Source organism: Parasteatoda tepidariorum, chromosome X1 (assembly GCF_043381705.1).
Source record: "Parasteatoda tepidariorum isolate YZ-2023 chromosome X1, CAS_Ptep_4.0, whole genome shotgun sequence".
NCBI classification, from domain to species: Eukaryota; Metazoa; Arthropoda; class Arachnida; order Araneae; family Theridiidae; genus Parasteatoda; species Parasteatoda tepidariorum.
The window spans coordinates 45,424,162-45,441,607 of NC_092214.1; the positions used below are offsets into that span (position 1 = coordinate 45,424,162).

The 17,446-nt window shown below is 28.3% G+C and overlaps 1 protein-coding gene across 2 annotated transcripts in view; it reads right to left on the reverse strand.

The window, feature by feature from the left end:
• Positions 1-17,446, reverse strand: part of LOC107448572 (zinc transporter ZIP3) — a 197,898-nt gene that overhangs the window by 19,067 nt on the left and 161,385 nt on the right. The gene's annotated exons all lie outside the window — the stretch shown is intronic.

A 17,446-nucleotide genomic window follows, 5' to 3' on the forward strand; every position in this document is an offset into this window, starting at 1 on the left:
GTCCCAAAATATGGGAGGTAGACGCAATCTGGGAAATATTGTCCCGATAGTTTGATCAGGAGAACGGTCCAATCGGATTCGACAGATTTCACTCAAACTTTGTATTTTGCCACTTAAAATTGTATTGTTTAAAATGATGTAAAAAACTGAATATCTTACAATTCAAAATTTTTTAACTATTAATAAATCAAACAATTAAAAATAATAAATATATACTAAAAGTTATATTTTGCGTGGAAACATTGGATAAACGAATTTTATAATTGTGTGTAAAGATTTTTAAATTCGACTAAAAAGTTTTCGAGATATGGTGAAATGCACAAAAAGTGAAATTAACATTATGGGGTCCAAACTCCAAATTTTTGACACCTCTCCTGATCAAACTATTGGCACCATATTTCCCAGATTGCGGCTACCCTCCATATTTTGGAGGTCAGAAATCCAAATCCGTCGAAAAACTGGTATGTTTATTCAGAGAAAGTACGTTTTTGCGTCTGCTTTCGTAACTTAAAATGTAGTCAGCACAATTTAATTGGCATGCTTGAGGTCACCCTGTTAACCTTTAAGATGGAATCCTAAAGCGTTAAGATGCGATCATTAGATCAAAAGTTATTCAGGGAAGTCTGTTTTTTTTAAAAGTATTTATATTATCGTACGTCTTAAAATAAAACGCGGCATCTTTCTCATTTATAATTTTCATTTTTAAATATTTCGAAAAATGCTTTCAAATTGCCTAAATGTATGAAAGTAATAAAACATATTTTAAGAACATTTTATTATATTGTTTCCTCGTAAGTGCTGGTGGAATCTTTTTATATATTTTTTGGATCAAATCAATAATCAAACCTATATTCTGAAGAAAAAGAAATTCTAAACCTGGTCTATAAATAAAGCTCTTTTGAAAAAAGTTTTTTATTCAACTGAAAAAAAATTCTTCCATTTATGTTTCGTTTTTTAGAACAAAAAAAGACCTAAGATTCAAAACTACCTTTAAGTGTTTTCCACGGGAAGAGCCATCACTTTTGTTAGTGTTTTTTTATGTTAACATAGTTTAAATGCTCAGAAATTTGTATTTTAATGTTGAATTAAAATTAAACTAAAAATCAGTTTGTGAATGGATTTTGTACCAGTAGAAATTTCGTAAATTTTAGAGAAAATATTATTTAAACTTTATCAGTTTTAACAAGTGTTCACTTATAAGAAATGTGAACCTAACTTCTAAACTTCAGGAACCCTAGGGCTCAGTAGAATACATTCTAAGAACCTGAGATGTACCTTTTTTGGTCCGACAAACAAGGTACCGGTTTTATTTAACAACGCCATTTACCAAGCACGGAGACTTTTATTTTAATTGTGATACAAAACCTATTTTAATAACTTAAAATTATTATTAAAAAGACGTACTGTTAGTTGTTAAACTTAACGAAAATAGATTTTAATGAAATTGTGAGCTATAGAGTTGAATAGGTTGTGTAAAAACCAAAATTTTTCTAATAAAATTTTTCCCTGTTTTTCCCCCCACTTACCGTGTTATGCCCATCTCTCCCTACTTGAGATATAAAAGTTTAAATAAAAATCATTTTAAAATTTTTCAGTTCTAGTTTTTAATTTAAAACTTTAATTTTAACATTTAAAATTACACTACTTATGAGGATGTTGAAGGTTGTAATTAACATATTCACAGTTATCTTTTAAAAGAGGGGATTTCATCAGTAAATTCAATAGGGAAAATCGCTACATCGGTTTTTGATTCTTATCTATGCGTGTACGTATCTGTGTTATGATTTTTTTTATTTATTGCTTTATTACAATTAGCCCTTAATATTCATAATAAAACTGCCCGATGATTTTTTCTTGGCTTTTAGTTTACAATAAATGTAAAAATCAGCTGTAAGTTGGGCTCAATGAGAAGACTTGATAATGAGATTTTAGAAAGTCTAAATATTATTCCGAGAAGCTGTTTCCTGTTAGCGTCATCATCACACTTAACATATCTCAAGAGAAGTCTAAATTATTTTTTCCAAAATACTTTCTAATAGTAACAATAAGGCTGCCAAATGTTTAAGTGCTTAACTTTTATTTTCCCATTAAAAAGACAACTATTAGTTACGCCTAATGAAATGATTTTAAAACATCATTTTTAATAAATGATTAAAAATGGAGTTTTTGAAGTCAAAATATTATCCAAGGAAACTGTTTTCTGTTAAAGAATAGTAGCATTCTCACATTTAGGAAAATATCTCATGAGAAATTCAATTTATTACTTAATGAATCGCCAGTAATAGATAGCAATAACATAAAATGTAAACATTTTATTTTCAGTTTTTCTTTTCTTATGAAGGCTGCTATAATACGAAAAATGCGATTTCATCGAAGAAAAATGTTTGTTTCTTCCCCAACCTGAAAAGATAATTTTTTTTTTCATTAGTAAGAAAAATTTATTCGGAGCTTAACGCTTTTGACTTTCCGCGCAAAGCAAAATATTTAATAAATTGTATTAAAAATCTGTAAAAACTTTAATCAAGTCATATAGGGAGCTTTTGTTAGTAAATCTCATCAAACGTTCAACTGGGAATGCTGTAATAATACTTAGCAAAATCTCTTTCATGTAATAACTCAGTATCCACATAAAAAATTGACTAAATTAATTTTGTTTAAGAATTTAAATTTATCAATCTTACCAATCTTTTTTTATCAGAAAACTACTTTCTTCAAAAGTTTATAAATTTTCATCATTAACATAGTATTAGTTTTTAGAAGTTAAATTTCTTTCGAAAATGTTATTCTATTATTGACTCAAAAACTTTTTTAAAAATCCATCTACATCGCATTATTTTACTTCATTTTGCATTATTGAAAAAGGGTGAATTTTTCTTACATTGTGATAGAATAAGTAAAGTTATCACATAAGCAGAAGATAAATTATTTGCTTTGGCGATCAATATCTGAATACTATGCGTGAGTTCGTGACAAGGAATGAAAAAGAAATCTCACGAAAAGCCATACATCATTATCCTAAATCTAATCTAGCTTCTTTTAAAAAATAAGATTTCATTAAGACATGACAATAGCTTTCTACAGATTTGAAGCTTGTCTTTTGAGTTCTAGCATTTTAAAATTCAAATCATCGCGTTTCAGGTTTTTACATAATGAGTTTGACTCGATGTTAGTTTGATAGTAAAATGAATTATTTAAAAAGCCAAGTGTATTTTGTATGATGTAAAAAAGAAGTTTAATTTAAAAGTAAGAAAGTTATAAGAATGTAAGTAGTAAAAGTAACATATGCGATGATAAGAATTTCAAAATGCCAATTAACATTAAAGGTTTAAAGTTATTATCATTAAATACAATTGTTACCCAGTTAATTCCTTTAAGTTTTTCTAAAATAATCTTAAATTTCCTTATTTATTAAATGTTTAAGTTATTAGATTTAATAACTAAAATAATTTAAAATGTTAATTAATATGCATTCGCTTTTTCACTGAAATTAATTGTGTACCATTTCCTCTAAACTAAACTAAATAAACTAATTTAATGGATAATTTAATTTTGGTTTGGCTCAATGAAAATAAAAATTTCTTCTTAAAAGGATTTTATTTATCATGGAAAAATTTGCCTAAAATTTGCAATATTAGAAATGAAGAGCTTAGAAAACGTTTTAATGACATACAGACTTGGTAGAACATTAAAAAAAATAGGTAATGCTTTCATCTAATCTCGATACTTTTTGAAAATATAAAAACAGGTAACAGGCATTTTCTTTTTGATGTTATTACAAAGATGGCTTAACCACTTCGTCTCTTTAAATTTCCTTTTAACCACTTGGTTCTATGCACATGGTTCTTCAAACGTTTTAACTTTTTTTTAAAAATCTAAAAGTACTTTTTGAAGTGAATAGTGCATTGATAAGTACGCGTCAACAATGCGTATGAATGCATCAGTACGCTTCTTCTGCTACCATGGTAAGACTTTTTGTAATCCACTGGCCTATAGACCTTTCAAATGAGTTTTTATTTACTTCTTGGGAAAAATATTTTTCCTATTTAGATACATGTTTACCATTTTTGAAAAGTGTTATACAAATTACTTTAAGCATTGAAATAGTGTATAATATATGAATAAGCTATCTAACGATAACAGTGAAATTTCAACTTTAAATATCTCAAAAATGTCAGTTTAGAGAACAATAAATTACCTAAATACCTATAGACTTTAATTTTAAACCAATGATTCAATCATTAGTTCATATTCTTCTTTGATGACTATATAATACAACATACAAAAAAAAAAAAAAATTGGAAAAGATAAGGAAAAAAAAAAACGATGTGTCGCTTTTAACTATTACATTTTCGATAGAGCAGGGGGACGTTGAACTTAAAAATGCAAAATGAAATTTTTTGATTTCCCTGTAGCCATGTTTCCATTCATGCTAAGCCAATTTTTCGCATAAACATAAAAAATGAAAAGTGGAAACAATATTACATCAATTAAAAATAAGTACTTCAATGAATAAAATAGTGACAATAATTATCGTTAAACTTAACATGAATTATATATTACTAAGCCATGTATATATAAATTGATAAAAGATAGCTGTAAAATGAAAATCGTAAAAATCGAAAGATAATTGTAAAAATCTAAAGATAATTGTAAAATTTAGGCAAGAAAAGTTTTTTGGTTTAAAAGTGTCAATTTTGAAATAAATAAATTACCTATGATTGATCATTTAAAACAATGATTCAATTATTACGACAGACTCCTTTTTGAAGACCATACAGTTTTCTTCTTTCGAAAAAAAAGTAAATAAAAAAAATTAAAATTAAAATAAACGAAGTGTCACTTTTACTTATTGAACTTTCGCTAGAACACACCGTAAGATTTTTCATTCTAAAATTATGGTAAAATAACAGACAGCAGTCTGTCCATCCAATTAACCGTGAAGTTTACGGTAATGAACATTTGTTAACTTTACGGTTTTGAAACAGTTTACAACTAGTATGGTTAAAAAACCTTGAATAAAAAATGTAAGTTTTTTAACCATTTAAAGCTAGTATGGTTTCAAAACCGTAAAAAAGAAATTTAACTGGTCATTGGAGATAGTTTAGCTGCCATCTATACGTGAATGAAATTATCTAATAATCCAGGGTCAGAAAGCGGGAATGCAGGGTCACAAATTGGAGAACACAGGATAACAGAAACTCTTCATGTGTTGCAGGAAATGAGGGAAATATTGCAATGTCAACGCTGGGACTAGAACCCCCACTCGGTCGTCGGACATGAGATTGACTTATTAGCCCTCTCGGCTATAATATGTACCCATCTTCAGGGAACTAAGTAACTTGATTAGGAGGACCTAGTTGGTGAAAATCTGGTTATTTAACCCTATTAGATGAAAGCAGTTAATAAACGGTTTTTCTTACAATTAACTATTTGAATGCCATCGTATTTATGGTTGTTTGACCATTTTGTTTGAATATGGTAAAGTTACAATTAAATAAATTGTTATATGAATTGTTTTAACGGTTTTAAGAAATTTCTAACGGGTGCAGTTGCCAATTAAACGTAAAATTTTCTGCTTCCAAAATGTGATTTTCACCTTAGACATGTTTTCATTCATGTTAAGCCAATTTATAAAATAAGCAAAAATGATGAAACTATAGCAAGGTTTGCAACTATAGCAAGGTAATTAAGCTTGTTGCAAATTTGAACGATGAATTGGTTCATTGAGCAGCAATATTTTTATCACTGTAACATTAGTTGGGCACAGTTTTTTGCGCGTTACAGAACTTAATGATAAAAGTTCCAAAAAGAAATGTTAATGAAATATAGCTTCGATAAACATTTAGGAATTATTTATATTTGAGCGCGAATGTTGCATTATTAAATAAATTAGCGACACAATTAACTTAATCCATAAGTAATATAATAAAAAGTTTATATTAATAAATCTGAATTAACACATACAAAAATTAGCTTCTCCACATGACAAAAATTAGCTTCTCACGAGCAGTCAAAAAAAGAAAATTCGCGATTTTTATATTGCTGTAAATAATTAATTATCAAAAAAAATGTTGGTATTTGATCCTTGATGGCGCAAAAAAAGTCAGACGTACATGCGTTAAAAGAAAAATATACATTAATTGATGAAAAATATAAATTAATTGCATCACAAACAAAATTATATCTCCTTTACATCAGTAACAAATATCTAAGTTAGCTCAAAGAAATAAAAGCAGGAAAATGTTTAAATTATTAAAACTGGTAACAGATGAGTTCTTCTTATATCTATATTTCTCCTCCAAGAAATATTTTAAAATTGACGACATTAATTAGAAATTATACCCCGGGACCAATTTTCTGGTCGCATTCATACCAATACTTAATTATGCCTAATTCGGGTGTGGAGATTTCAAATCTGAAATTAATTTTGATACTAAAGCTACAAATTTTTTAAAATGGTATTTTTAGTCTATTTTTTTCGAAATATACAAGTTTAAAAACATTATGTATAACAGGAGTCGTGCAAATGTTGTGACAGACTTCTAGGTTAGCTCGCGCACATCATCATCATTAAAATTGCATGTGAACCCATGCCGGGAAATGTCATCGTACGCGGCTAGAAGCGCTTCCCATTATGACCTGTTTAGAAGCACACAAGGAAGCAGTTCACAATAGGGAAGTGTCTCTAGCAACGTACGACGACATTTCCGAGGCAGAAATTTTCTAATCCAGCGGTTTTTAACGATCCGCTTACCTGTTTGCCCTTTTCTTCAATAAAATAAAATTAAAAAAAAAACTTGATTCTTGACTTTTTTTTAGTTCTGGTAACAAGTTTCAAAAGAGATGAAATCTTACATTGCAATTGCGGCAAACTACAGCCAAGAGAACAAATCTTCAAAAAATTGAAAGAGTGCTGGAGTGTTAATTAGCTTCCGGGCATGGGTTCCTATGCAATTTTAATTCTTATGATGTGTCCTAATTCCCCAAGAATCTTGCAACATTTATGCAACATCCTGTTACATACAACGCTTGTACATTTCGACAAAAAAATAGACTAAAAATGCCATTAAAAAAAGTAGCTCGGAGAGAGAAACCGATTGCAGATTTGAAATCAACGATACAAAAATATCTAAGCTTTGTTAAATCTTTGTTATAAAAAATCTTTGTTTAAAAAAATCTCATATAACAGAAAAAAAATAATTCCCCAGTGTCATTCATTAAACTAAAATTAATGCACTTAGTAAACTTTCTACATTGTTTTCCAAACAAGTATTTTTAGTTTGATTATATGTTTAGCAAAATAATAATAATAAAAAAATCCTCCAAAGCGTCTTCCTTTTCCATCAAATGTCAATTTCTTCTTTTTCAACCAATTGGCATAACCCAACGAGAAAATAAGTACTCGGGTACAATTGTTCTCCAGCATTATTCATCAAATTAAAATTAATGCAAGTTAATTCACTTAGTAAACTTTCTACATCGTTTTCGAAACAAGTATTTTTAGCTTCATTATATGTCTTTTAGCAAAATAACAATAAAAATAACCCTCTAAAGTTTTCCCTTTTCCATCAATTGTCAATAGCGCATAACCCAACGGGAAAATAAGAACTGAGGGATCTGAACAGAAAAGATGGGAAATGGATATATGGGCGTTGTTCCATGTCGCGAGTTTAAAATATTGACTGAGGGAGTGGGAATCTTTTTTTTTTTTTTTTCTATTTTGAGATTCCAAAAATCGAACATATTTTAGATATACCGTTTGATAGTGATCAGATTCCATTATTTGAAGCTTTTATATTGTGCCATATAATTTGCTTTATCTTGAGAAAAACAAATAGACATTTTTTTCTAGAAACGAATAAAATTTAAATATAATTATTTTTTAGTTTATTTATATGGGAAGAATAATCTAGAAAACGTAAAACTCGTACGAATAACACGATGATAAGCAAATAAAAGCAGCATTTTGTATAATATCGAATCGAATCGAGTAACTTTATGGAAAGATTGCTTTGTAGATAAATAAATTTTGAAATTTAACTGAAGATAACGGACTTCGTTTGATTCTGGATACATTTAATGGAATGCTTCCAATCGAAGTAAAAAGAGGGTTTTCTGCATAGTTTACAGAAATGGAATTCGCTTTGTTTTTTCCTATTTTCTTTATTATAGCTTTTAGGATAGCTATTTTTTCCTTTTCTTCTTACATAAAACATTCTATAGTGCGAATTAATATTGCTTTTAAACGTATACTACTCATACAAAGCAATATAGATTTCTACATTTTTCCTGTCTTTATTAATCCTTATGATATGTTTATAATTGAGCCGTGATTTCTCAGGAGATAGAACATTCGCCTTCCAATGAGGCGAACCGTGTTCGAATCCCAGTCGATACGAGTTCCGCATCCGGCTTGCACCGACCACAGTGCTGACGTGAAATATTCTCAGTGGTATACGGATCATGGGTTAGGGTCCCCTTGCCGTCAGGCTAACCGTGGGAGGTTCTCGTGGTCTTTTTCTCCATGTAAGGCAAACACGGGGAAGCTCCAAAGTCTTCCGCGAAGGCAAATTCCTCCTAATATTCGATCCAGGAGTTCCCTTGTCTTCTGGATTGAGTTCAAAATTATAAGGCTACGGAGTTGAGCATTAGTAGTCGTAAACCCACTAAATTGGGTCGGCTGTTCAAAGATGGTTATGAAATAAAATAAAATATGTTTATAGTTTATTACAAATAATTGAAAGCTTAAATGAAAAGAGAAAAAAAAATACCACTGTGTGAATTAATTTTATTATTAGATTAAAAATTAGACCAGTTCTAGTTCCTCTGTCAAAAAAAGGTCAATAAGAAAATAATTATAAGGAAGATGGAATTTACTTAGAAGTTTTTGTTTAGATCTATATAAATACCTGAAGTTAAAAGACTTAAAGCTCTCTTTTCGAAAGAGAGCTTTAACCGTCATCTTGAATTTATAGTGGAAAGAGGAGGAAACGGTGGATGGTTCTAGATTATTAGACAAGTGAACATTGCTACTTAGACAAGTGAGACATTTTGATGTTTTCTTTTTGCGCTGAATTGAATGAAACCAAACCTTGGTCGATAGGTCTAATAATTTTGAATTTTTTATGATTTAATATGAAATACAGTAAAATTTTTTACCTATGCCTATTTACGCTTTTGACAGTGTCATCAAAGTAAGTGTGAAGTGTTGCTTTCTATACGGTAAATCGATGACTCTAAAAATAAGCATAACGTAAAAAATTCCAGGGAATTCTATACTTAGCTTGCTTATTTAGCAATGTTACTCGCCTAAATACATAAGTACAAAATCGTAGCTTCATACATCAAAAATTTTGAAACTTTTAAAATAAATGCTCTTTCAATACAGGTAAGGCTTCTTTCACTTCAGAGCAAGGAAATACATCAGAAATACTACCTCACTTGTCTAAACAGCAATGTTTAAGATTCCTCCCATTTTGACCGTTTTTTCTTTGAGTATATTTCTGTTTTCATTACCAGAATTATGGTTTTGTTTGCAGAAATGTCATTAGCAGACAGTTTAGTAATTTTACCGGATTTTTTTCTCCATATATAAAAGGTAATAGATATGGAAATTAGCAAAAACAAGATATTTATTCATTTATATGATAAAAATACATGAAATAACGTTTGAATTAACAATAAATTAACAAAAATATTTTGGTACAAATGAATAAATGAAATATGTAAGAGTTTTCAGTCAAAATTATGCATTAAAATTGTCCATAATTTATAAATCTGCTGATATGATTTGACTTCCAATTTTTAATTTTAGTGGAATTTTTTTAAAAATAAATAATAATAAAAAAGATGTTTGAAAATCTCAATTTCAATCTCAGTTCACTTTATTTATTACTTATTTAAAAATGTTACAAAAATAAAATTGATTAGTTTCATAATGTTGCGTTCCACCTTATAAAAAACTCAAATATGATTTAATTATGTAGGATTCCTTTTTTCAGTAAAATATTAATTTCAGTTTCTTCCCTTGAGAGAACAATGTCTGAAGTTCAAACTTCACGAAGTGTTTTTAAGTAAACCACATTTTACGATTACAAGAAAGAGTTCAAACCAATTTTATTAAAAGAGATGTTCAATTTAGTAATGTATTCATTTGATTTTTTTTTATCCAATTTAAACTGATTTCTAAACTACTGAGATTTAATTTAATATTGAAATAAGGTAAAAAAGTAGAAAAAAAGGATCCGTTAGATAGAGATTTTAAAATATTAAATAATTGTACAAATAATCAAATTCTTAAAACTCTATACATTAAGAATTTAATAACTTTAAGTAAATATTTAATTTCCTATTTTACTTTCTCCATCTAATTTAAGTCCATTTAATTAATATGCGTAATGCAGAAATACAGAAAACTAGTGCTGAATAAAATATGAAAACTTGCTAAATGCAACTGAAAAATTTAAAATGAAGATAGTGCTTGAGAGAACATTCACCGTTTACATGTTACACACCAAACAAAATTTAAATATTTTGCTTTTTGGACCCAATACTGAATACTTTGGAAATTTTAAATTCTTAGTATAGAGAAGTAATAAAAAAAAGAGAAAAGAAATACTATCTAATAGAAAAACATGCAATTACAAATGAAACTTACATTTAATATTTATATTACTTACATAAACTTATTGCTTATATATTTTCGACACAAGCAGAAGCATAGAACTATAAAAATTGTGTAATATTAGTAAAAATAAATGTTCGAAAATGGTTCAAACTGTTTCATAAAAGAACAAAGCTAAAGTTTTGATTCTGTAATTTGTAACATTAAAACTTTACATTTGCTTTTTTGAACTGAAACGTTTCAAGTGCTAGAAGATAAAGAAATGTTGTGCTGCCATCTATTCATTAGATATATAACTAATATATTACAAAGCAAAGACCTGATGTGACTGTGAAAAAAATAATTATTAGTTTTGTTCCTCTTAATTAAGCATAGCTCACGATCTACTAATGGATGATTATCTAAACCCATTATATTTCTTCTCACTTTCGAAAAGATGTTAGGCCTCTCTCTCTTTTAGAGTCAGTATCGCTAACCTAAAAATTGTATGAAACAATATTTTTTGCGTAAACTATTAGTGGCAAAAAGTGATATTTCGTTGCCAAGAGGAACAAAATACCAAAAATATTTCAGATTTTAGCAAAATATTATATTTCCAAGAGAATGTAACATAAGCATTTTTGAAAGTCTGGAAAGTGCATTATGTTTTCGGAAGATTAAAAATTTTCCTGTGACATTAATGAAAATTTTGTGCTGCGTGAGTTGCTTTTCTTCATATATTGGAAAAAACCTTCATTTTCCGAGGTTTTATTTTTAATCTAAAAGAAATATAGCAATGTCTCTTAAAACTGTAGTTACGGAGAGCAAAATAAAAATAAATTAACAGGCAACACAGGTATAAGAAAGAGTATTACTATTTGTAACGAGTGAAGTGAAAATGGAATAAAGAAAATCTAAAAATATTTTAATTTAATTCATAGATAAGCCACATTCTAATCAGAGTATCGAGCTTAAAAGAATGATCTACATACAACTTTTGAAATTCACGATTACATGCAGCAAAAGTAATACATTTCATGAAAGAAATGTTCTTTGTAAATGTCTTTACGTTTTTATTTCTTCACAAAGCAAAGAAATTATACTTTTGATTTTGAAAGATAATTTAAAATGACAAAGGAGATTATCTATTCCATTCATTATGGGGGGAAAATTTAAATAGATCTAGGTGATAAAATAAAATCACAAAGTTTACTTAATGTAAGTAGTTAAAAATAATACAAGTAAATTTAATTCATAAAGTTTTTTAAGGATCGTCAGCTAATTGAAATTGCCAAAGTAGCAATAAAATTTTAAATTACAGATTTAACCCATAACAATAATAAAGAAAAATTAGCTTCCATATTTATTTTATTATTAATCAAAATAATAGCAAAAAATAATTATTTTACCCTTGACGCAAAGCACTCGTTAATGATTTTACTACTTTTTTACACGTTCAGCGTTTTTCTTTAAAGAAGCATGTTAATTTCTGAAAGAGACAGTCTCTTGGGATGAAACATTTTATTTTAAATACGATTAAAATATCTCGTTGAAATACTTAATAAAATTAAAAAGAAATTAAAAAATTAAATTTCTATTGTTAAAAAAAGAATCTGAGAAAGCGTTATTATCATATTTTACAAATTCGAGATAAATAAATATAGAAATATTAATGACAATCATAAAAGTTAATTAGAGATACAATGCTTTAAAAACTAAATTTCATGAATCAATAACATATACTTAATTTTATAATAAAAACGGACAATACATTAAAAGTGTTGTTATTCAAAAATCAAATACTGTAAAATAAAAAGTAATAGTTTGCATTTTTGATGTTAATTTTTAATAATACTTAACGTTGAATAATTAAACTATAATTATATTTTTTTAGTCGCCTACAAACAGTATTTTTTGTTAACGTTTAGATAATTCTAAATATTATTTTTTTCAACGATGGGATGTCTGCAAGTGACGTAGTGTGGGTATTTTAATCCTGATTGGCTGTTGAAACGTGACATTTATTTACGTTAGCAAGTGTTATTTTCATTCGATTTCGAGTAAGTCAAGCCCGTCAAATGTCAATTCTCTTAAGTGATACCAGAAACGAATGAAATAAAAATAAAAATATGACTACCGAAGCAGACGTCTTCAGGGGGTACCGGCCTCGGTAGCCATTAAAAACAAAACCATTTCTATTTGAGGGAGAAGCAAATGCTTAAAAAATCTCCCTAAGTACCCCGATGGTTTTGTATAGAGGTCCAGGAAAAACAAGATACATTCAAAATAATTAACAAATTAAGAAAAGAAAATCATTCAAAATCATCAAAAAAACTCACTAAGTCACAGGTCAAGCATCAACTTCAAAAGCATGTAGAGGAAAAGAAAACACTAAAAACTGAAAAACCAACGCCCCCTATTATAATGCGCAGAAGAAGTTTAAAATGAAATGGAAAAGGTCAGGAGAAAGAAATACGTAGACAAATTAATAGATTGCTTAACTGGGGCTGCTCAGTTCAGACTAGAGAGTCTTAAGTGACACATTATATATTCATTCGCAAATATTTTTTTCTCATAGATTTAAATTCTTTCGCTATATATTTCTTACTTAATACAAATACAGGTACGAAGCCACGCAGAACATAAACAAACTAATAATGCATTGAAGTTGCCTGGTGCACAAAAATATATCACGTTTACAATAAAATACATAAACAAATAATAGATGTAAGTTAAGTAAAAGATGTAGCCGAGAAAGAATTATGTTTTAACTAATTCAATGCACGTATGACGTTGTATTTAATTAACTTCACTTAAATTTACACGCTAATTCATGTAGAGAAATTTAGCTTGACTTTAACAAGCCATCTTGTTTATAAAGGATCAGATGGCGCTGATGCCATAGGTTACGTGTCAGTTTATCAGTGATCGTCTTCTACTCGAGTTGCAAGCACACATTTGTATAAGTTATGCGTAATTTAATCGAGATATGTGTAATTAATCAAGACACATGGTTATAGTCAAACGACATTTTTTTTAGTTTTACGACTTTTAAGAATTCTATAAAAATAAATAAAAATGGTTAAAGTTATAAAGTTGGTATGATCAAATTAAATTTCATTTAATTTTTGTTTTGCTATTCATTCAGGTGCCATTTAAAATTTTCACCTACCAACAGTGACACAGATTGCATATTATAAAGAATGTAACTTAATCACACATTCTTAACACAAGACTGAAACTTAGTATATACCTAAATTGCCCAAAAGCAGTCAAAATGACTGGATTGTAAAAGAATAAATAATGTGTAAAGAAATTTGCTAAAAATTAATTTATAATATTTCTTGTATTATTTGCAGTTATATAACAAGTTTTTAGTAAATATTAACAATAAAAAAATTATATGGTGTACAAAATTCTAAGAAATTGTGTCATTATGTACATCATTGTTTTTCTAGTTGAAATTAAAAGCAGTCAAAATGACTTCCTTAGGCAATCTAGTGTTAATAATACGTGTAATTAAGTTATCCCATTCGATTATCACAGTTAATCTGCGTTATTTTCCTTGACAAATTATCGAAACTTCAGTAGTTTGTATTTTAAGAAAATGTAAAATCTTACTCTTAACTTTAAACTCGATATTGTATTCTTGATAGTAAACTGCCGTTAATTTAGAATTTAATGCATCTTTATTCATAACATTTACTTAAATAGTCAGAATGGACTATGAATAACTCTATGCTGCTCAGAATCTCTGTAGTAATCTATAGATTATAAAGCGTGTCATTTAATTGCTTCTAAAATAGAACATATATATGTTTTCAAAAGATTTAATGTATGTTTCCCTGGATGTAATTTTTTAAATAAAGCATAATTGTAATAGATATTTTTTTTTCGTAATATATCAGAGATGTCTCGAGTTTTTCCTAAATTTGATAAATGTGGCAAAATGCTAACATTTCTATTACAGTTCAAGCACTGAATAAAAACATTTTGGAACTGTCGGAAAACTTTGAATATTTTAAAACATCCAGAAATGTTTTAAAACATTACACTGGAAATCAAATCTTTTGTTGCATTTACACAAATGCTAGATCTTGTTTAATTCGGGCGTGGGGATATCAGACTTGAAATTAGTTTTTCTCCTAAAACTATAGTTTTCTTAATGATATTGATAGTTCATTTTTTGCTGAAATCTTTAAGTTTAAAAATATTATATATAAGAGAGCGCCACGTAAATTTTGCGACAAACTTCTACGGGAGTTGAGCCATACCATTAGGAATAAAATCGGAAGGGGAGAGTGGGGTCAATTGTAACAGGGTACGAATGTAACAGAGCAAAAATTTCGAGTGTCGGGTTCTAGATTTGGTTCCCAGGTGGCGCACGAAGTGTATAATAAATCTACATGTACACCTCTGCTGGCAACCATTTTTATGTACTTTTGAAAGAGTTACATCACAAAAGATATTTTCACTCTGCATAAGTACTTTTTTTGGTATTAGAATATTATATTGTAACAAAGTAATTTTGTTCAAACAAATAAAAATTATTAACCGAATGAGTAAGTGGACACCTTAACTAACATTTAAAAAAAGTGATTAGTTTTGTTAATTAACTAGCATTGTTTTTAACAAATGAAGCTGAAATGGCGTCTTGGGGACGATTGTAACAGCTGAAAATAAATAATCTTATGTTTACAAACCATTACTTAACTCTTTAAGAACCACCAATAGTTTCCTATATCATTTATATTATGTTGCATGTGCATTATTTTATTTATCACCTTTCACAGCATAAATTAAAATTTTCAACCCCTTAAAGTTAAAAGTTTAACCCTTTAGGTGTCTGCTCATTATTATTTTTACTCCTAAAATATCACTACTATTTTGATCAATAAAAAAATATATCACAACTATGATAATATGTATAATTAACTGTGTTTTAGTTGAATTTATGAACTGTTACAAATGACCCCTGTAAGTGGGGACAATTGTAACAAGTGCACGACTGTCAAAAATTGTTAACAACTAATATAATAACATTTAAAACAAGGTATTTTTTTTTCCAGTAGAGGATAGTCTACTTTACTCGTCTGTCAATTAATACTAATAATATATTGGATTTTTTGTTAGTTAAAAATAGTTCAGTAAAAAATGTTACAATTGATCCCACTCTCCCCTACCCATGCCCGGAAAGCCCAGGCGTGTTTCTCTATTATGATCTGTTAAGTAGAACACGAAAAAACAGTTCATAATAGGGTAGCGCCTCTACCGGCTTATGATGACATTGTATGGGCTTCTATGCAGTTTTAAGACTGATAATGTGCCTTAATTCCCCCCAGAAATTTGTCTCAACACTAGTGTGACCCCTGCTATATATCGTTTTTAAATCGTTATATATCGTTTTAAAATTTTTGTCATTTGATAATCTCGACAAAAAAAAGACTAAAAATGTCATTTAAATAATATATATAGCTTGGACGGAGAAGCCAAGCTATATATATTTTTTAGTCAGTGATATGAAAATATCTTCAATCTGTTAAAAGATCGCACGCAACAAAAAAGAAAAAAAATGTTCCCTAATGTCATAAATAGTGGGGTTATTTGTGAAATAATTTATGTTGTGTGGATATTAATCTGTCATGATTGTTTATTATCATTGAAAAAATTTTTTTCTTTTGAATTGAACTTAATTTGCATTAAACAAACATTTAAAGTTTTGAAAATTTTAATATTGAAATTTTTCTTTTTAAAAACAGAAACTAAAATCTTTCAGAGCTATTTAGGCATAAAATGTTTTTTACATAGTATATATCATTTCCTGATTGTTACGCGAGGTACTTAAAATATTCTTCGGTAAAAACTGATAAGAAATAGAAAAGAACAAGTAGAAAGAATTCCCAGCAAGTCGTTATTGGTTGAGCAAATAGAGTTTTATAAGACTTCTTTTTTATTTTCAGTTCTTTATTTGTTTTGTTAGTATTGTTCATTGATCACAAACAATTTGAAATCCTCAAATGAGCCAAAAGGAAATCATTAAGGGACATTCGAGTCTAGCAAGTAATTAGGAAAACATAAAAGGGAGACTTTTCAGAGCATCTTAAATTGGAAGTAATTAAATCACAACTTTCTTTTAAAATAAATTTCAAACAAATTTTCGTCACCAGAAAGATCACATTTGTAAATTACTAAAAATAAACAAGTTTTTAATCTAAAAAAATAAGGGATTTACAACACAATATGTTGAAGGTAAATTCGTTAGCTGCGAAGTTGTTCTTAGGCTATAGGCGGTAATGAGACGGAGATTTAACGACCCCTGGAAATGTGTTTCGTCTTTCACAGCTTAATAGAAGCTTACTCCTTTGTTAAGGGAAAAGTTGCGGAAGTTAGATTTAATTTCAATTATATTCCTCAGATAACGTTAAGTAATTATCACCAGATTGTGATGAGATATTTGATTACATATATTTCACGATTTTTTTTCAACCAAGGTAAATGTATTTTAAATAATATAAGCGATTCAATATTTTAACATAAGAAGAGTAATCTTACCAATTAAATATAAAGACAGTTAGTATCTTAATTTTTAATAATGAATGCAGCTCGTAAACAACTCACTTTAAAACATTATTTCTACCTTATTATACAGGGTCTTTATAATTAAAGTTCCACTTTGAAATGGCTATAAAAATAAAACTACCCGACCAAATGTCATCAAACTTGGTAAATGTCTATAAGAGGTAATGGGATTTTAGTTCCCGCAACAAAAAAAAAAAAAAAAAAAAAAAAAAAAAATTCACCACCAGCGGAGAATGGCGCTGTATGCAATAGTGTTAAACAAAT